Source organism: Passer domesticus, chromosome 1, assembly GCF_036417665.1.
Source record: "Passer domesticus isolate bPasDom1 chromosome 1, bPasDom1.hap1, whole genome shotgun sequence".
In the NCBI taxonomy this organism is placed as follows: domain Eukaryota; kingdom Metazoa; phylum Chordata; class Aves; order Passeriformes; family Passeridae; genus Passer; species Passer domesticus.
In genome coordinates this window covers 87,103,929-87,125,839 of record NC_087474.1, presented here as the reverse complement: position 1 = coordinate 87,125,839, position 21,911 = coordinate 87,103,929, and the positions used below count along the sequence as shown (strand labels likewise).

Here is a 21,911-nt window from a genome sequence, read left to right as displayed (position 1 = left end):
TTCCAGTGCTCTGTCATCCTCAATGTAAAGAAGTTTTTCCCCATGTTGAGGTGAAACTTCTTGTGCTTTGGTTTATGACCATTGCTCCTCATCCTGTTGCTGGGCACCACTATAAAGAATGTGGCACCATCTTCTCGACACACCTGCCTTTGAGATATTTGTGTGTATTGATGAGATCCCCTCTCACTCTCCTCTTCTCCAGGATAAACAGGCCAAAAAGCAACAATCATTGGTGAAATTAAACGGTTTTCACTGCAAGATGAAATAAGTTTTCTACTTGTAACTAACAACAAGGTAATTCATTATACCGTTTTTCTAACACACTTGGCAAGACATGCTAGGGTTTACAGAGGCTCATCTCGGTAGATGGTGCTGTTGTGTCTTAAACTACTTCCTAGGATGAGATGGAAACACTGCCCGAGGCAATAGAGGCACCCTAAAGGTTCTGCCTCTAGAGCAATTAACAGACGGCCTTAAATAAGTTTTGTTTTGACTTGTTTGGTTTGTTGTTTGTTGGTTGTTTTTTTTGTGGTTTTGGGTGTTTTTTTGTTTGTTTGTTTTTGTTTTGATTTTCTTTTTAATTAAGAATGGGCAGGATTGATTTGTTGAGGGTTTATGTGTCTGTAAAACCTGTGCCAAAAAAAAAGCCCAACCTTTGAAGTAGGTCATGGGGTTAGCGTAAGGCAAAACAAACTCTGTGTGGGATGAATCAGCTGCACTACTGAGTCAGGAATGAAAGAAAATCTTTAGGTGTGCACTGAGTTATTAGTGCTCATGGACATTAGTTGCCTGTAAAAGGATACAACCTTATCTAATCATGCTTTTCCTCAGACTATTTGAATGACAACCCTGGCACAGGTTCCATAAAAAGAACGTTGCACAGAAGGGTGCTGCTAGTATGTGCATGAAAAGAACCCTGTGCTGCACTGGAGTGCTCTGCTCTTACTTCAGTACCTGACATGCAGAAATCAAAACAGAAGGTTTTCTTTCAGGCTGGGAAAAAAATCCCCAAGGCATGTGAGCCTACAAACATGAGATTATTTCCCCTTCTCCACCCCTCATCCCCAACCTACCCCCTCCCTTTGTTTTTCTTAGAAGCATTTCCTCACTGGTTCTCGGGATTTCAATAGTGCACAAGACTAGTGATACAGTCAGAGAGCACTCAGACTCTACACTCTGGTCATTTCTGTTATATTCCCCAAAGCTTTTTTTGGCTTTTGCACAGCAGATAGCAATGCCTGGATCCCAGTTCTGCTGAGCCAGCTGTGCTCTTACAGCCTGTTTACAGCTGGGAGCTGTGCTGCTGAGAGACTGAGGACAGTAAGAAATATTGGCACTCTCAGGATAGTGGGAGGTAAGGCAGCCTTAAGTCAGCAGAAAATTAGGGCAGCATTAACTTACAGTCTAGGTCTGGGCCAGTCTTAGCCATGTAAGTAGCCTTACATGATGGATAAACTGGAGGGACTTGATCTGTTTAATGATCAGCAGCATTTTTTTTTTTTTTTAATAGATATAATTAAAGTAGCAGACTGCTGCCCCACAGCATGCTCCCAGATGGCAGCATGATCTCTAAGCCAAGGTTTCCGTCTGTTTTCTTGTAGGCTGTCCCTGGAGCAAAAGAAGTCGAGTTACTATGGTGACTTAATACAGGAGGAGTGGATATCACAAACACAAAAGCATCCCATTTGTTGAGCATCTCCTGGACACATCTTTTCCATTCTGCTGAGCTGATATAGTCTAGCTGAGCCAAGCTGTTTTGCTTAATTCCTCAAGAGCAAAAAAAAAATTATTTCTGTGTCACATCTGTCTGGTTGCCACTCCCTGTCATGAAAGCCTCTCTTTGTTATATGCTATTAAGCACACTTGATCTCTTAATCAATTTTTAAGGCGAGAGAAGATGGTTGTGATTCAGAGAGAACACTTCACTGGAAACTGTACACCTAGCTCGTACCCTCATATTGTGAGTAGAGTTTCCTCTTGTGATGCATAAGAATTTATATTAGAGAAATGATGACATGTTATGGTATTTTCCTCTTATTACATATGTAATGTATTATTGACAAATCTTATAAAGCCACAAAAAAACTGTATAGATTTTGGTGGGAGACATATGTAGACATGCAGACATGGTATTAACCTGAACACTTTATTTCTTAAGTAGCTTACATTTTTTATGGAGAAAAGCTGCTTTACAACCCATTTAGATGAAGATTAACTTGTTTAATGTTTAGTTTCATTCCCAGTAGAGCAATGATTGAAATCTATTTAGTCTGAGACAAATGCAACAGCAGTGTTTTGCCTTAATTTGAATATTGCTAAGGATAAGGGACAGAAACTCTTGAAAATGAGTCCAAACAGCCAACTGTTTACACAATACTTGAGTCACTTGGTTGGACTGCCATCTTCTTATCTTTGCATGCACAAGACTATTCCAGTCTTCTCAAAATGAGTCTTAGGAGCCTGGATCACTTCTCTAAGCTCTACAGAAGACTGAGCGTGCCTAATTAAGTGGCTGTTAAAATGAGACTGGCCACAAACATTTCAGAATTTATAAATAAATGACTGAATCTGAGTCTGGTGTAGCAAATCCTAAATCCTGAAAGTAGATTTTGTGCTGTTTTACATCCATGAGTTGTAGGAATATGGTGACATAAGCCACATTTGCAAGTAAACCAGGTTTGCAAGGAATTAGTTATTAGTAAAGCCAGCAACCCTCATTTTTCAGGTCAATATATTGCCTTCCTTAAAACTCAGTGCATCTCCAAAATGTCTATGACTGATCACCTCAGATAGGGAACCAGACTATTCCACGTTTAAGCAATTTTTCTCTGTGCCCAATACTGGTTTTCTAGAGGGATGCTTGCCTCCCTGAGCTCTTGCATGCTGCTCTAGCTCATGCCTATGCATGCAATTGCTCTGTTTACCCCTCTCCCTTTCAGCCACAGAAACAGGAGCAGGACAAATAAAATAACATGAAAAAAGTAATTTTATAATACTTCCTGGTTTTTTATAGTACTTTAGTTTGGTTTCAAATATTCCAAAAGAAATATTTTGAACTAAAACAAAAAAACAAACAAACAAAAAAAACCCCATAAAAGGTGGGGGGAACAAACCTAGGTGTCGCTCTCAAGCAGTTTGAATCTGATGGGGCAGTGGATTAAGTCAACATTTACCTTCTGACTTGCTTTTGTGGCAACCAGAGGGAGGCAGCTGTTGGGTCTGCTTGGCCCTGCCATTCCTAGAGCATAGGCTGGCATGCTCAGGTGTCATCGTAGTTCCCAGACGGTGATTCATTCTGGTGGCTGGTCCATGACAAGCTGATGGGCAGGTGAAATGATTTCAGTCCTGCAAAGAAGGGAAGGTGTAATTCAGGCCATATGACAGGGCTGTGTGTGTAGAAGCAAGTGGGAGAGGGATTACAGTAGAAGGGAAGAAATAAGTGATTGAACCAAGAGCAGAGAGAATTGAAATTTATCCTAAATATATTGCCTAAGATTTTGGTAATGCTTCCATTATTGCTAATGATGAGGCTGGGAGGTTTGGAGTTCCACTGATTGGTAGCTGCACCCTTGGAAAGGGATGTGGGGAAACATTCTCCTCTGTCAGGATCTGATTATTCGCAGTGGAGTCTCACAGCTGTAAGGTTACTTGTGTTTAAATCAGTCAGGCAGAAGAGGAGTCAGACAAAAATTTCATTTTGCCTTGGCACAGTGTGAGAACTGTCATCCTGGAGTCCGAGCAGCACAGCCACTGCCATGTGCCAAGCAAGGCTGTATCATTCCCAAGCTATTTTTTTCCATGCTCGGGCCACAGCAGAGAGTACAGAGCCATGTACTCTCTGCTGTGGCCCGAGAGCCTTCCTCCCTGGAGCTTCCCTCCTTCTCCCTCCTTTTCCTTCCTTTTATTTCTGTGAGAGGCAGAGGCAGTGAGCAACACTTACCTGTCCCCTTTCTGAGCTGCATGGATTTGAGAACATGGCTGCATTTGTTTCCTACACTGTCATGTCATTGTTTCCTCTCCTTCCAGTCCTGTGAAAGGCTGCAGGGAAAGGAATAACACTGGCCTCTAAAGTGGAAGTCACAAGAAGAAGATAACATTTTTAGGAACAACATGGATCCCAGAAAACTAGCTGGGGCAGGACTGGGAGTTGGAGCTGGGCTTGCCAGGATCTCATGACAGACTCTCCTGCCAACATCTTGGGTGTCAGCTGGACCTGGAAGCAAACTTGGTTTGTTTTATATTTGTTTAATCAGACTTGGAAGAAATAATCCAGATGCATACCAACTTTTAAGTGTTTTTTCTCAGTGTGTGAGAGATGTGGATTCAGGTTTCTTGTTTGGAAACTCACTGCAGTGAGTTAGAGGTGCCATAAACTGAGTAAACTTTCTGAGGTGACTGATCCAGCTTATTTATCTGGCAATATGTTGTACATCTACCAGGTCTTTAACCTGGGTTTCCAAGTGTCAGTTTGTAGTACGTGGAGAGGATACACAATACCCTCTCAGAAATTAGGCAAGGTTTGACATTTTTTTAAGGGATGAAAGTGATAGCAGAAGAAAATTATTTTGGTATCTACAGTTACCAAGCTGGGAATCTTTTCTCTGAAGAGATACTAAACCTCTACTTATTTTGAAAGTTTCAAAGTGAAGCATTGCAGAAAATGTTGAGGAAGAAGAAATAGTTCTGATTTCGAACCTTTCTGTAATACGGAATTGTTGATCGTCCTAAGGTGAGGCACAGAGCAGTGGGTCAATTCACTTGAAATTGTAGATCTGCTTGGGAAATTTCTGGCTGTGATCAATGGACAGGCTGCACGATTCTCTCATGTGTGGATATAAATTTTTAAAAAGCTAGAAAATTATCTTCAGGAGCAATGCTGTAAAACATAGCTTTTAGCATACACTGTCGGTAGGCCACTTAAGAAAACAACGACTCAAGTTGACCACCTCAGAAGCTTTGGGGATGCAGAAAGTATTTGGCTGGCATAAATTTGCCCAGGAAAGAAGAGCTTGTCATTTTTATGTACTCTTCCTCTCCTTTTCCATTCTTCCTCATCTCTCTCCCTTTTAGTGGTAATTCATTGGAGTAGATTATTCACTGGGGATGGTGCTCTGTTTTTCTCTGCTTATACCATCACACCAAATGCACCTAACACTCATCTTTGCCAGCCCTGGGGTTCATAAAGTGCCAGAGAAAATATGAAGTTTAGCATCCTCTCTCCTTTAGCATCCTCTCTCCTCTCATCCTTTTCCTTTTTTAATGCACAAATAGTGACAGTTTCTGTGCCTGCCTATCTATGCAGCCCCATCCTATTGCTTTGGTTGACACCTCCTATCTCCCTGGGACACCAGGGACTTAGCAATTGGAGCTGAGACTACAGACATGGCCTCACCTCTCCCCCACCCCTGCCTCTTCCCTGATGTTTTTGTGCTTGCAGTACTCTGATGCAAACGAGAAGCCATGGATCTATTCAGCACTGTCTCCTCTATTAGCCTTAGGAAAAGGGGTGGAGAACACTTTGTTATAAGTGGGAGGAGCAGGGAATGATGGAGGGGTGTAGGCAGAAGCAGCCAAGATCAGGCTCTGTGTGTTGGGCCAGGCTGGGGCTGGTGCTGTGACTTTCCAGGTACAGGGCTGTTTCAAGTGCCATGCTGAGGCAGCTGTGCAAGAGCCACGTGCGATGTGAATGCATCACTTTCCTGAGGAAAAAGTGCCAAGGGCTCAGCTCTTGCAAGCTTCAGTCTAGCTTTTACTCCTCCCACGCAATTATCCAAGTTTCTTCAATCCTCCCTGCTTGTGCATTGTGAGTAGGCTTTCCCTTTGCGTGACTGGAGCGCCTTACTTTCTCCAGCAAAAGAAAATGTACATATTCTCTTCTCACTGTTTCTACTGCCCAATGTCCTGCTGTCTGAAACATGTGCTTTATGTATGTCCCCTTCCCACTTTCTTTCCTATATTCTCTTGTAGCTGTGGTCAAAGACCCATATCTCTTCATATAATCACTCTCTCTTCTCTAGAGGCATTTTCTACCTTTTCTCAGGTTCTTGGGGGGAACACTGCTGTAGATGACTGCAGAAAATGTTATTTACATCAGTTTATTCTCACTGGGGAAACCTGCAAGTTGTAAAATGTATGTATAAGCCTGTTGGTTGAGGCCTAAAGTGAAAATTAACCCCCAGCATTGCACTTCTCCACTTTGCCCACATAGCAGAGGGCAGAGAAACGTAAAAAATGATGAGTGTTCTGTTTATATCTCAGGGGGTGTAGGAAAGACAGGGAGGGCCAATGGGTGAACCTAAAATATATTAGGTTTTAATGCATTAGTAAGTCTGAGAGGACTTTCTGCTGAAAAGGGAGCAGAGCTTCAGGCCAATTAACCCTAACTGTGCCTGGGATAATCTCATCTCCTTGTGTGCTGCAGTTGCTTCCAGGGCTGGAGTGGAAAGATTGAGGTGGACAGGGGAGAAGAGAAAGAGATGGTCTTCTGAGAATGTTTGGCAACCTCTGGCACAGAAAAAGATTTCTTATGGGTTTCCTGGGAGCTGAAAAACAAAAGCAGCTGCTGAAGAATCACCTTCAAGGGAAATTCCTGGTGGAGTGTATTTAGCTCTCCGTGTTATCCACACTTTCTCAGAACCTGAAGTAACAAATTGAGCAGAGTGGCAGGGAAGTTATCACTGTTTTTAGCAAGATGGGTGGATTGATGCCTGATTGGCTGAGGCAGCAAGGCCCACTTTAGGAGAACATCATGATTACAGATCCTCTGAGGTGACTCTAGACCTTGCTATTTGTCCAAAACGAAAACTAGGAGGCTTTAGCATTTCTCTTCAGCAGAAAAAAAGATAACAATATGTAAACAATAATGTAAATTGTCATTGGTGCTATACTTCAGGGACTTCCTCCTTCCCCAGAGGAGGGTCAAGGCAGTGTTCTTTTAAAAAATTCTTTAAATGTAAACTATATCCTTGTTGTTGGCAGGAGGGCCACACACACATGTAACTTTGCAATAGTGTCCAAAGATTTTACATGTCAAAACCCTCTTGCTGCACAAGTGAAAGGGAGATGCTTGTACTGCACATTAAGTCCATAATGAGAGACGTGTGTGTGCAGAGTGGGGGGCGTATTTGAGGAAATTGCAAAATATTTCATGAGTTAAGTATGTTTATGAAACATTTCAGTCAGGACCAGTTATACACCAGTGATTCCCAGCCACTTTCAACCTTTTCCATAGCACTGCATGTTGTTTTCTTGTCTCCCATCTTGACAGAAACCCCCACAGTCCTGTTGCTGCCCCTGCCTTCCTCCACTGCTGTCAGTTTGAGAAGGTGCCAGTGGAAAGACTTAGATAATCAGCCAAGCAAAGCACATTAGTTTTGTCTCTCAACTCTAATGTTGGTGTTCAAGCCAGAGAGGTTATTTTAATTGGGACCCAGTACTAGAGATAATTTTTTTTTTCTTAGAAAGTGATCGTGTTAACTTTGAGATTAATGCTAAGATTGATTAAATTCAACCTGGACACTGATTTAACTTTCAGTCCCTCGACAGTGTCTTCCACAATACAGAAGAAAAAAACCAAAGCAGACGGAGTATGGGATATGTCAATCTCAGCTATTCATTTTTAGGATATTACAGGAGGTGAATGTGTTTGGACAGTGAAAGGAGAAGAATGGCCTGGCTTTAGAAATGCTTAGTTTCCCAGAAAATTCCTGGTACATTTAAATTTTGGATGCTAAATCTTCTGCACATCAGACCTACAGAGTACTCACAGTATTGAATGAAAAGATCTAGAGTTCCTATTTTCATGCTGTTTTTTTTCCCCCCTTTTGCTTCATTGTAAGTGATTAAAACCAACTGACAATACCTCCTCTCCCTCCTTCTTTATTAATTCATGATGAATTCTGTTTTCTGGCTGACATCAGTTCACTGTCATGGTTCAAAACTTTTCCAGTGCTTGGTTGGCTTGTTGCTTGCTTGCTGAGAAAAGTGTTTATATCAGGATTTCTGGAAAGAAACAAAACATGATGTTATAGGGAGGGAGAAGTTATTTTGTTTTGTTTCTACAGAACTTGAACTTTGAGATATTTACATTGTCTTATACATGATTCCTATTAAGAAAAAATAATGCAAATTGTTCTGGTGGTTTTTTTTTTCTAGCCATTCTTTTGTTATACTTTTGACGGAGTATTAATCTAAAATAGGAGGTGGCATTCTGTGCAAACACTTAGGTGAGGTGTCTGGCGAATTTATCAGAGGGTACAACATCTTTGAGAGAAGTCTCAGGTATTCCTGTGATCATTTCTTTTTCTCTACTTGAGTTTCATGTCCATCTCACAGTTACCTGCTGCTATATGAAAATCCTTTCTGATTATTAGTTTTGACCTTAATGATGCCTTCTGTTAAATGCTCTGAGCCTGAAGTAGGCTCACATGTCTCAATCTGATCCCATAAGTGTTCTACATAAGAAGTGAGCTCTCACCCAAGTGTGTAAATCTTGAAAATCAAGTGTTTCATCACAAGCCTTTGTACTGGAACAAAGATGACCTTTCTATTTTGTGAATTCCATGAAAGCATTAAAAAAATTAAGAATCAGCTATCTACCAAACCAAAGATCATTCTAACTCTCACCTTTGCTACAACCTGATATGTTTATTTAAAAACATTAAATATCAAACGGGTAATGGTTTTGCATGTAAAGCAAGGGAATATAGTTATTGTCAGAGACAAGTGTAAAGTTTTAAGACATAAAATGATGATTTTCTCATACTGTTCTCAGTGTCAAAGAGAAAGTGATTCTCTACAAAAAAAAAAAAAAAGAAAAAGACTACTGATTGGCAGTTTTATGTATTAAAAGATGTCCCATCTACAGTGATATTTATACTACAAAATTAATTGCATATATCATTAACTTACAATAATTATGGGTAGTCTAAGAAAATTTCCAGAAAGCTAACAAAAACTGTGGTTATGACGATTCATGAGTTACTGCACTGACTTCATTCTGGCCTTTTGTACGCAGTGCTTAACAAGAGATCAGTTGGAGAAATGGTGTTCTAAATAACACCATTGATAAATCAGAGTCTTTTGCTTCAACTCATAAAAAAACTTGGTTCCTGAAATGAAAAAAGTACAATAATGGGAAGTCCTGACTAGTTTATAACACTACTCTTCTTTCTGGGTATGTTCTCAAAATACTTGAGCATTCTAACTCCCAATGGATTTGATGTTGTTTGGTGCCTAAAAGCAACTTGCTTCTTGGATAGCCAACTTAATTCAGGATGCATTACCTACACTCAGATTATCTGACACATGTTGAGATTGGTATCTGGCCACATGGACAACCAGAAAATTCAGACGTTTGAGCCTTTGTAGTGTCTCTTTCTGAGATGTCCTTGCAAAAAACTGTTGGGTTTTGGTTTTTTTTTTGGTTTTTTTTTTTTTGTTTTGTTTTGTTTTTTTTTTTGTTTTTTTTTTTTTTTTTTTTTGGTTGGTTGTTTGGTTGGTTGGTTTTGTTTTTGTTTTTTTTGGGGGGGGGGTTGGTGAGGGTGTTTCAAACTGAAGGTCAAATGTACTTCATTGAATATCTATCTTTCTTTTCTTTCTTTGTTCAACAGAATGCTGTCCATGTTTTACTGTGTCCAGCTGGCACACCCTCAGCATGCTGATTTAATTTGAAAAATCACTACCCATTGTAGAAGCCAGATGTAGCTGAACAGAAGAGTTTTGCTCATAGTATGGCTCTGGTGCCTGAACTGTTCCAAGGACCATCACTGCAAACAGTGCAGTGAGTACTTCCAGTACAGTGGGAGAAGGCAGGAAGTGCTGCATCTGTGATGTGCCTGAGAGTAGGACTGTGCTTTGACAGGGTGGGCTTCTGTCATCCCATTGCTCTAGAACTGGAGATTGTTCTTCAAACACCTGAGTTACTGGGACTCACTTAAGTTGTAGCAAATTGTACAGGCTTTCAGGCATCATCCCTGCCCAGTCCCAAACTTGCAGCTACAAATTTGTACCTGGGGAGCAGCAAAAGGGCTATGGACAGCTTGCTTTCAAAAACTATAGAGCAGCCATCAATATAGTGAAGATTCCCATAAGGTTATTTTGTAGTTTCACACTGCAATACTATCAACTCAGACCTGGTAGCAAAAATACAGTGAGAAAAGTACCATTTACATTAGATATACCACCATGATTTTTGAACATTGTTTATGCTGTCCAAGAATTGAAAGCTGGAAGGATGTTTGTCAACAGATTACAGTAAATCTGACTGCTAGATCATTCTCTTTATCCCTCTCCTCCCTGGCCTTTTACAAACAGGTTTTCTGGCTATTCATACTGTTGTTTAGGTGGGGAAGAAATGAGATTATAAAGACAGCTGGATGCCCATAGTAGAAATGAGGATAAGAACAACTGATATGGGTACAGATAAAACAGTCTGAGGTTTCTTCCACAGTAGAAACTTTGCTTTGGTATAAAATGACAGTCATTCAATATCTTTCATTCAGAAAGACCCTGTAACCTAAACAGTATCTAGAAAATAGTGGCTACAGGTGAGAGCATGAGACTGATCATGAAATGCCTTGAACTTTGTTCTTGGCTTTTCTGAGTTGTTTTGGATAAGTAACCTTCTCACTGTTTAAATCCCTCATTTGCATTTTAATAATATGTAAGCATCCAATGTTTGCTGCCTGTCTTTGTCAAACTTACCCTTTACATTTTGAAAATGGTTATGTCTCTTTCTTCCCTGTCTAAACAATCTCATGCCTTTGATTTTTTTCCAATTAGGTCCTATTTTCTAATGGCTTGATCAACCTCTTTGCCTTTCTCTGGATTCCTTCACCCCCTACATAAAAATCCATAACTGCTGTGGGTATAACAGGGCATGTCAGCCCAGCTCAGGCTGTCTCCCTCTGAGGACTGGAGAGCACTTGCTAAGGATGCTGAAGTACCCCAACTAGGAAAAAAAAGAGAGACTGGGAAGGTGCTCTCAGACCTGAATGTTTTCAATACCTTCTATGGAAGTCTTGATCACCAGATGCTAATTCTAAATCATCAATTGTAAGCATTGCTGTCATCTCATTCAAGCCTTATTTGTGTAGCTACAAGCACCCTCCATAAGCTTTCTTTTGCCTTGCTGTCATCTTAATTGATGTTCTCTAAGTGACTTTTTTGGAAACACATGGTAAACTAAATTTATAAAACTATTTTGGCTATATTAGGATCTAATGAGAGTGTATTACCTTATCTTGTACAGAAATAGTCCAGAAATGGACTTCTTAATTTTGTAGTGGCCTCCCATGTGACAGGAGGTTCCTGGAACTGTAAGGGAACAGCTACTAGAAAAATGCTGATTAACTGCCGTGCCCATAGCAGTGCTTGGCTGTTTAAGACGCAACCTGCCTACTCTTTCCTTCAAGCCAGTGAATATCACCATCCATTTTAATAGTTACTGATGTCTCTCCTTTACCAGGCTGTTCTTTCTCCTGTATCCCCTGAACCGCATTAAGCAGGTCAGGCATTGCAGTCTTTGGTGTTTGCTTGAGTTTCATCTTTGAGATGTTGTGTGTCATTTTGACCCTGCCAAAAAAAGAAGAAATTGTCTGAAACTTTTTATCTTGGGGCTTTCTGCTGCATTGTTCAGGACTAGCCAAAACTTTAATCACATCTTAAAATAGAACTTATGAAGAATAGACATTGTAGTACAAGAAAATTATGGTGAGGTTGGTTTTGTGTTTTTGTTTATTTTTCCAGGTAGCCATTTCTGGAAAAGGATATACTAGGCTTGAGCGTTAGAGAAAATTGACTGCATGCTCTTTGTGGAGGCTGTACTTGTTCTGTACTGCCTTTTTGGACTGTGTGGATCTTGGATGTTGTGTGGAAAACAGCAAACTTTTCCTCTGTTTACTGAGCATCTAAGCAGCACTGCCTTGCATGCTGCCAGTGAGGAGACACAGAGACTGCAAAGTTCCTCGTGCCAGAGAAAGGAACAAGTCTGGTTCAGTGTGGTGGTTTGACCCTGGCTCTGAACACCAGGTGCCTACCAAAGCCATTCTATTTCTTCTCAGCTGGACAGAGGAGAGAACATACAAGAAAAGGCTCATGGATCAAGGTCAGGGAGAGGTCCCTCTCTTGATTATTGTCATGGGCAAAATGGGCTTGACTTTGAGAAATTAGTTTAATTTATTACCAATCAAATTGGAGTATGATAATGAAAAGTAAAACCAAATCATAAAACGCCTTTCCCTCACCCTTCCCTTCCTACTGGGCTCAACTTTGCTCCTGGTTTTTAGTACCTCCTCTGCTCCAGCAGCACAAGGGGACAGGGAATGGGGGCTGTCATCAGTTCATCCCATGCTGTCTGGGCCACTCCTTCCTACTCAGAAGGACTCATCACAGTCTTCCCCTGCTCCAGTGTGGGGTCCCTCCCATGGGGTGCAGTCCTGCATGAGCTCCTCAAGGTGGGTCTTCCCACAGGGTGCAGCTCTTCACAGACAGCACAAACACTGTGAGTCTCTTCCAGGGGTGCAGTCCTTCAGGAAAAGGCTGCTCCAGCGTGTGTCCTGCATGGGGTCACAAGTCCTGCCAGCAAACTAATTCAGCATCCTCACTCCATGGCTCCACATGTCCTGCCAGGAGTCTGCTCCAGCCCAGGCCTCCCACAGGGTCAGACCCTCCCTTGGGCACCCACTTCCTCTGGCACAGGGCCCTCCTGGAGCTGGAGGTTGGTCTCTGCTCCCCTGGGGATTTCCATGGGCTGCAGGGGCACAGCTGCCTCACCATGGTCATCTCCACAGGATACAAGGGAATCTCTGCTCCTGTGCCTGGAGCAACCCCTCCCCTCCCTCTGCACTGACCTGGTTGTCTGCAGGGCTGCTCCCCTTGCATATTCTCACTCCTCTCTCTGACTGCTGTGGCGCAGTGTTGATTTTTTACCCCTTCTTAAATACATTATCCCAGAGGCGCTACCAAGGTAGCTGCTGGGCTTGGCCTTGGCCAGCAGCAGGTCCATCTTGGAGCCAGCTGGCATTGGCTCTGATGGACACGGGGAAGCTTCTAGCAGCTTCCCACAGAAGCCACTCCTGCAGCCCCCCTGCTACCAAAACCTTGCTATGCAAACCCAATACACTCAGAAGCAGATGGGGAGTCAGGCCTGTTGGAAGGGATCTGGTAAAAACATGGGCTACAGCTGAAGCAAAGGTAGGGGCTGGATGGTAGGAAGCACTGAGGAGGGACAAGGAACTGAAGGAAGATTTCACGTCTACAGCAGAGACATAGAGCACCAAAAAGAGCACCAAGAGCTCTTCCCTCCCTTTCCCATTTTCTTAAATTCATCATCTGAAAACTGAATTATGCATCTGCTGGTGTGCATTCTGGGCAAGTGGCATCCCTGCCTTTCCCTAAAATGTTTGGGGAAATGCCCTGAACTAAGTCTGTATCCAAGAGCATTAAGAGACAAATCAAGTTGATATATGAAAGTTGCTCTTGGTGTGAGCTTCTTCAACAACAACAAGAAAACTTTCCATTGCTTTGCTTTAACAGTTTTACTTAGAAGGTATTTTAGTGCAGAGTAGCAAACCAGCTATTTTCATGCTGAGAGTACTTCTTTTTTTCCGTCAGGATACCTTTTATATCTATCATTTGAGTAAGATATTCTCATTTTAAGTCCTTATCAAGACAATCCAGAATTTCATGGTACAAAGAGGTATAGCTATCTTAAGGTTTGCATTTGCAGGTTTGCTTTTAATGCAAAGTACTGTATATTCTTCTTTCTGGAGCCTACATTCTTATTCATATATACAATATGTAGCCTCTGTTACATAAAAATAAATCTTTACCAGCTGTGATCATGAGATAAACCCTTACATCTGAATTGCCTGACTTTGAAAATGGTGGGAGAGCATATTTTGTACTTGAGTCTCCAGGTATGGCCCAGTGGAATAATGAAGAAGTTAAATGATAGCCCAGTTTAAAAATCATTGTTTGCTATTTTCACAGATTATCTGTGTTGGGAGATTAATTAGGGAGTGGAGGAACTTTCTTCATCAGCAACCAATCAATCCAAAATACATCCCCAGCTAGACAGGGACCAGTTACGTTGCCTCAGGGGAGAGGGAATGTCATCTCAGAGACAGCAGGGCAGAAGGACATCAGCACATAACTATTCTAGCAGCAAATCAATATGTTTCTGAGCACAAAGCCATTTGTAACTTTTAGTATTGAGGCCACCAAATAGAGTGGGAAGTTAGCTGCTTTTGATGCAGCAGTCAAAGGGTCAAATTCTTTTCCCTGCTTGCTCCAGTGTAGCTCTGTGGCAGTCTGCTGGGCTCCGCCAGTGAAACTGAAGAGGAGGATTTGGCTTGCAGCCTGGTTTTAATCTGCACGTATGGTATCAATTTTGGAAGCATTTTCTGGTTGTCCTCACAGTTATAAAAGGGTAGAAAAATATATTTCTTCTCTTCCCCATCAAAAAAAAGCCAGGCTTTTGTTAACTCATTTGTGTTAATTCTCTACCTGAAAAGTGTAATGCTTGTCTTCATCTGCAGTTTTGCCACAGCATTGGCCTGTCTATTAGTAAGTTCCTCTGCTGACTGTCCTAAGGGAAAGGCTGCTCTGGAGATCTGCCCCAGCAGATTCCAGTTCTCTCCTGCACATGTAGCTGCTGCTGAGTCCATGAGGACACTACTCTATGGATCCCCTTTCTGATCATAGGCACTGGAGTCTCCTGCTCATCAGTCTTCTTCCTTTTTCTCTTGGCATGTTCATCCAGTTATTGTTTTCTCAGTAATGAGGAGTTCTGTGGTGTATGGGCTGTTGGCAACAATTGTGTACATTTTCAAGTGCCCGCTGAAGAGGGAATGTCTCCTCATGCTCGCCAAAATCTTCGCCTCTATTGATGAGTGCAGGAGCCATCAGCCATGGAGAAGTGTCTGGCCCCATTAACGAGCACTGACCCCCTTGGTGTTCCTTCTCAAGCACTGTCATAAGTTTCTTAATTGCTGTTTTACTATAAGGTTTTTCCTGCATATTCCTTGATTATGGTCCCTTCAGTATTTTAGGTCATCCTTTTCTTAGGGATAGACACGACTTCCTCCTGTTTCTGAAAAATAGGAGAATCTCTCCCCAAGACACAGGACTGCGAGAAGCTGCCTGTAACAAGGACATCAGTTTTCCCAAGTAATTGCAGAGAGCATCCATGTTTTCTTCAGAATCTGAGGAAATTTACATTTGAGAGGTAATTAAACTTTGACAATAACGTTTGCCCTTTTTTTTTTCTGCTGCTTTCTCATTTAATTAGTGATTTTTCTTACCTTGAAGTTGCTTCTTACTTTATGAGTCATTCCACCCTCTTTTTGTACTCTCCTCCTTTTTTTACCTCTTTCATCTACTCTGGCACTCACTTAGCACCCAAAATCAAAATTTCCATGTAGCTGTACATACTTAATCAATTCTTGGCTCTTTTAATGGCTTAAAAATTTTCCTCGGCATTAAATACTTCAATAAATAGAGTAAGATATTCATGTAAGAGGCAACTGAACAGCAGTGGCAGGCTGCATGTGGTGAACTTATCTTTAGTTATGCTACTAAGAAATTAAATGGCTGCAAAACCTAGAAGGTGAGAAAACTGAAGCAGGGAGATGAGTCAAGGTTGTTGGGTGCAGAGTGATAAGGGCAGCCCTATCATGTATGAGACAGTAGGTAACACTTGCCACCTGGAACTTCTGCTGACAGCTATCCATGTGTGCTACTACTATTATTATTGTAAGTTAACAAATCAATGGAAGTTCTCATTATTTCCTGCAAACTAGAACTGTAATTGCTTCTAGCAATTTCCCTAGACTCCTTGACCTGTAACATCAGGAGTTCATAATGATTAAAATAGGAAGCAATGCAGCAAGTTCATCATCCTTTATAGAGCACAGCACTGCTTTGGTACTTTAAACAGAATACATAACATCTGTATTGTGCTGGTTTAGATTTCTTTCGATTTCTTATATTTTATGGAAGACAGATCTCTATCTGCTGAAATAACTGAAATTACCTTCTAAGAGACTCATCAGGAAAACAAACTTTAACACCCGCAGACCACTATGGCTGTGTCTGTAATTCAAGAACTGAGAATATCTGTAGGAGGTTCTCTTTTAATAAGATGAAAATAGATGACCATCCAAAACAGTTAACTGATTAGGATCATCATTACCGTATCTTAATTTGGCTGTTTTGCATGTTGAAGGTGAGAAATATCCTGGTTTTGAAATACATTCCCAATATTCAAAGTGACTCTGGAAACACCACAGATTCTTCACTTTTTACTTCCAACATCAATGTTTTAAATGAGAAATAAATAATTCAACTGAAAGAATATAGGTTTCTGGATCTATCAGATTTGTTCTGGCTATCTACCACCAATCACTACTCCAGTTCCAGTTCACGTAAGTCTTTTGCTTTATGCAGTAGTTTGATCATGACTGTAAGTAGGGGCTTGTTCCCATAATTTTCATGTTTAATTTTGGATAATGTTAGCAACAGTTGGAAATCTTAGCTAATCAGGCCTTTGAACACAAGTCTGATGTGTCTGGGGTTTATCACTGCACCATTAGAGAAGCTCTGGCCATTGCAAATTTACATCTGCATGACCCAATTGACAATAATTCTGAGTAACTCTGGAATATGTTTATGACATGTCCAGAACCTCAGGCTTGAAGTACTGCACAAAACACTGTCAGTTTTCAAACACTGATTTGCCGATTCTCTGCATAACTCTTGCACAGCTAGTGGGTTAAACAAGGTTATTGAAAAGATTTTTCTGACTTTTAAGGGTTTGTATGCAAGGGTTATTTAAATTTTTATTCTGAAAAAAAAAAAAAAGAGTTCCAGGGCAAATTAAAATGTTAAGAAACCCACAGTAAATAAATTTAGGTAGTGCCTTCACACATTCTGGACTAGATCAATCAGGCAATATAATTATTAGATTGGATTTGTCCAACGAAAATGACATGCCTCTGCACTGTATGCTTTGACCTCTTCTTGCCTCTGCACTGTATGCATTGACCTCTTCTTGCTTCTGCACTGTATGCTTTGACCTCTTTTTCACTTGCCCTGTTGAATAGCTTAGGAAAAAGTCCACAACTTTGCTAAACAAATATGTTTGTTTGGTTGTACCAAGCTTTTGTTTCAGCAGTGGAATTCATTAAAACAACATGTTCTGTATGTTGCCAGCAGGTCATCAATGCGTGCTTGAGTCAGATTCCTGACCTTTACTTTCATTTGCCAAGTCTGCTAAGTTGCCTCATCCTGGGGACTCTTAAAATATATATCATTAAAAGTATACCTTGCCCTATTTTTCTTATAGCTGAAAATATATTCACAGGTGTACTCCTTGGTTTTCTCTGGTAATTATAAACTAGTTTATTTTACGTAGAGTCAGATGCTTAACTCTAAATAGTTGCTGAACTGTATGAAATTGAAATATTTTTTTCCTCACCTAAAGAAAATTTAAATTAAATTTGAAACCTATTTAGGATTTGAGGTAAGCTTTTTCCTTCTGTGGGATGGTTGGAGGTCATCTCAAACAGCTACTCAACAGTATATATTCCCAGGGAATTATGTGGACTAGTCATTTTCTAATCTGATATTCCGGTTGCTTTTCTAGGTGTAAAGGAGGTTAAATTTTGCTACAGTGCTACCCCATCAACAGCTGTAAAAAAATGTGCCCCTACACTCTACTCAAGTTGGAAAATGGTGATCAATCCATAGAGGCCCAGCTCAGCACGTCCCTAACCTCTGTGTTTAAGTGCTGTATTTCACACCCTGTTTTCATTTTGCTGCTGACCATAAGCACCCCAGTCCATATAACCCTAAGTGTCAGGACAGCTCCTACTTCAGGGTCACTATCTGGAATCAAGAAATTATAGCCCTGCCTCCCTAATTTTGTAGATCTTCTCAGAATGTTCTCAGTGCAGTTGACTTGTATCAGACCTATCATCTTGGGATCAATGTAGGGGAATTTGTTCAAAAAAAGGGATTTTTTTTTTTTTGTTGTTTCCAAGTTGCAAATATTTTGCAGCTGGAATCAGTGAGGAGACTACATGTCTACACATAAAACCTCACCATGTTCTTCTCTTCCCTTTTCACAGGAAAATGTGATCCTGTCAAGAGACAAACTTCCTTCAGAGGAGTTGTGCACAAGATCCATGAATGTATGCAAGGGCCCCATGGTGAAATGCCAAGATCTGTACCAGTGTGCTAATTCCACTGTTATTATGGTCAGCAGACTTTTATAGCATCAGGATCCACAGCAATGTAAATACATGTCAGACTCCCCTGAACAAAAGTGTGGTATTGATTTTGCTGTACTGTGTTGCACTCTTATGGATCTTAGTGACAGGCTGTTACTTCAAACAGCATGACAAAAACTTACTAAAATAATCTATTTTTCCTCGGTAATTAAAGGCAAAGCAAAACGGAGATGATCACAAGCAGTCTCTGATGAGAACTTATCTTAATGTTTCTTTTGATCTCTTGTGCTGCTGCTCCAAAGTAAAGCATCTAGGCAAAAATAAAATCATATTAATACAGGATGTTAAATGGAAACATGTTCCTAAGCATGAAGCTATACAATTTAGTGTCTAGCTTTTTTCTGGCATTGGTTAAAGGCCAGTGAATGCAGCTCATTTCAATGTGATTTCAAAAGCAGATAAGCAAGTATGTGCATTATAGAAATCATTCAAAAAAGATGGTTTGAGTTTAAGACCAATCATTTCACAAACGCTTCAATAGTATAGAATACCACTTAATAATTTAAACTCTGCCTTAATAAGAATCTATGAAATTGGCATTTCTTTGAGATATCATTTTTTTCTATTCATGTAAGAGAAGCACCTAAAATACAATTAGAATAATTGGATCTATCCATCACTGAGATTATGTCATGTCCTTGAGACCTGCAGCAGAATCATAGCATCATAGATTGTTTTGGGTTAAAAGGGACCTGTAAAGGTCATCTAGTCCAATCCCCCTGCAATGAGCAGAGACATCTTCAACTGGATCAGGTTGTTCAGAGTCCTGTCCAACCTGACCTTGAGTGTTTGCAGGATGATAAAAGTTGAGATGCAGTTCTTCAATGTTTCCTTGTTCTCCTGTTTCTTCTGTTATGTGGTGTGTTTCCGAAAGCTGTGAGAGGAGTCAGGCATGGTCTACAAAACATAGATTTAATAATGATTATAGTAACTTTGAAAGAAGATTGTGACTGGTGCCTTCCCTTTTCCAATGTACTTTTGTTATTTTCCCTTTTGCCCAGTAACTTTCCAAAAAAATCTTTCCCCTTTCTTTTTGTCAGTCATTATGTAAAACATTGTCCTTCTATGCCTGAGGACCAATGTTAATCATATACAAGCTTTTCCACACAGCTAAATTGTAAATTGGCTAATATGCATGTCAGCGAGTGACAGACAGTGTAAGCATTAATTACCTATGCAAGGTTACTGAATTTACCTAGATGTGATTAATGGTGCTAGTTATCTTATTAAAGGTAATTGAGGGAGAATCTGGTATTACAGTTTTCAAGATCTACAGAAATACAGTCTAAATTAAAGCAACTTCAACTGCAAGTCACTTTCAAATTAAAAAAAAAAAAGTATATATATGAGTGTTTATCTGTATGCAGTATTATTTGGTTGTTTCTTTACTGGTCAAGTAATTAGTCCTGCAGGGCTTTGAAATGAAATTAAGGGAACAACTTGATAAAAGTTTTGGGATTGCAGTAGCTTCATGTGAGTGCTGGGCTCCATATGTGTGTGGAGCTCCAGAAGTAACCACTCCTACAGACTCCTCAGCGTGGCAAATGTAGGCTGTGGCCACCTTGGAGAGGTGAGTCAAGGAGAGTTGCATGCTCTGCAGTTGGTAGAGCATATATCATGTCTATGGACTTGTTCTTGCTGTGCAGAGTGAAATCTGCCATGACAAAGACTCTATCAGTCTGCTGGGACTTGTGTTCCTCATGTGTTCTTGCTGATGAGCCATCCATATCCCCCAAGCTGACTGTACACTATAGTACTGTAGTCATGGTGGTCAGATTTATTGAAAGTACCGTGTAAAAGAGCCAAGAAATGTGAAACAGATGAAAAAATTGTAAAACAAAGATGAGGTATAATGGCTGATCTCATTATAACTTTAGGAATTGTCAGTGCTGTACAGTGATGTCTTAGCCTGTGGCTTTAGGAGAAAACATAAATGCAAACCAGATTTTTCATTTTCTCCCTCTTCAGCTAATGAGGACTTGACCAGGGTGTAAGCATTTCATGTTATTGACCTGCTACCTTCACTCCTTTTGGAAAACAGTTGAGACTTGGATATTTTGTGTAACCCAACACATACATCTAATTTAGCAACCTGCTGGACTATTGCGTCTGTCATGGCAATGTAGTCCCCGCTTTGCACTGAAGCAGGTCTGCTCTGTCTTGATTTGAGCTGAGTTTTCTGCTTTGGACGCACCATGTTCCCTCTGCCCTGGTGTCAGCATTTTCAGTGCAGTATTCCCTCCAGTGGACTGGGTGACAGTGAAGTTTGGTCAGTTGGTCTCTCCTGAGATCAGCCAGTCTCTCCTTCTTCCCAAAGGGAGGGACAAGGGCTGCTTTGCCTAAGAGGGTAAGAAACAGAGAGTGGTTTCAGCCTCCCTGTCTTCCTGCATGTTGCCATGGGGAAGAAAGGGGATTCTAAATCTCTCAAGGTTCTGTGCAGGAGCTGTCAGCCTCAAATCTTTCTCTGTGCACACAAGAAGAGAAAATGCAGCTAAAATGTGTGATGGTAAACCCTTTAATTCACAGGTTAATGCTTTTTATTCCTAGAATTATAATTTTCCCTTTCTCCTTTTAACTTATTTTTATCTCACCCCCAGCAAGCTGTGAATCACACACTTCAGAATTTTGACTTTGTCATATTATTTTGTCACACCTGAAAATGTAGCTTGTCCCAAAATATCATTGCCTCAGTTCCTGTGGCAAAATGGCTGAAGCCTCATTAGGTCAAATAAGCTATTCAGGGTGCTACTTTGAATGAGCCAAGAGCAGTTATCAGAAAATACTCTGCAATAGATTTAATTATCTTAAAAGTGGCATAATAGTATCCAAACCAAAACAGATGGGTTGTCAGCAGGAGCATCTTAAAAGGGGAGGACTCCAAATCAAAAGAATAAAATGGTTAACAAAATATGATTTTGAAAGTATATCACTTTATGCAGTGGTTTTCCCAGCTCTCCCTTTTCTTGTAATGTAAGGCGTAACAAGAAATAAATATCTTAAAGCACAGGCCCATCTGTAGCCTCAAAAAAAGCAACTGATGTGAAAGAACAGTAACCCCAGCTCTGGGGGTTTTTGTGTTGTTTAAAGCCCTACATAAATCAAGTGGAGGCCCACAAAGGGAAGACTGTTTGGTTTCAGGGACTGGTCTTGATTTTCTGCTTAGGATAATCAAGATCAGGAATCCATCTCTAATTAAAGGCAAGCAGAAAATATGAAGGATTTTCACATACATTCTTTTCATACTCATCGTTTAACATGTTATGTATACAGTATTCTTTTCCTTTAATTCAACTTTCTCAAATTATGTGCAGACAGCTCCAGCAGCAAGGAAAGGTGGGAGTATTTAAGATATCTAGAAATTAACTCTTTCACTTCTACAGAAAGGCCTGTTTGTTTATCAGAGGTATTCAATAGAATGCAGTTTCTAGTTTCAACAAAAAACTTCAGTGCATCTGTGATTCTGTTACATGGGGGCTTGGGGGATATTTTGTTAAATGTTTTTTTTTTCTTTTGGTGTTTTTTGTTGGGTGTTTAGGGGCTTTTTTGGTTTGTTTTTTGGTTTTGGTTGGTTTAGTTTTGGTTTTTGTTTGTTTTTTTTTGTTTGCTTATTTGGGGTTT

The 21,911-nt window shown here is 40.5% G+C and overlaps 2 long non-coding RNA genes across 4 annotated transcripts in view; one reads left to right on the top strand and one right to left on the bottom strand.

Moving 5' to 3' along the window:
• Positions 1 to 19,652, top strand: part of LOC135305056 (uncharacterized) — a 104,348-nt gene extending 84,696 nt beyond the window's left edge. Inside the window, exons 4-8 of one of the 3 annotated variants that reach the window (XR_010366351.1) lie at positions 203 to 294; positions 1,602 to 1,960; positions 11,749 to 12,455; positions 15,046 to 15,229; positions 18,132 to 19,652. This is a non-coding gene — a long non-coding RNA (uncharacterized LOC135305056). Of the gene's footprint in view, positions 1 to 202; positions 295 to 1,601; positions 3,091 to 11,748; positions 12,456 to 15,045; positions 15,230 to 18,131 lie in introns of those variants that run through there. The other 2 variants (XR_010366353.1, XR_010366352.1) reach the window with 2 other exon arrangements.
• LOC135305062 (uncharacterized) lies at positions 7,874 to 13,014 on the bottom strand. Its single transcript, XR_010366354.1, has 3 exons — positions 12,852 to 13,014; positions 11,238 to 11,574; positions 7,874 to 8,001 (listed from the first exon to the last, which is right to left on the bottom strand). It is a non-coding gene; the product is annotated as an uncharacterized LOC135305062 (long non-coding RNA).
• Positions 19,653 to 21,911: the final 2,259 nt, after the last annotated feature.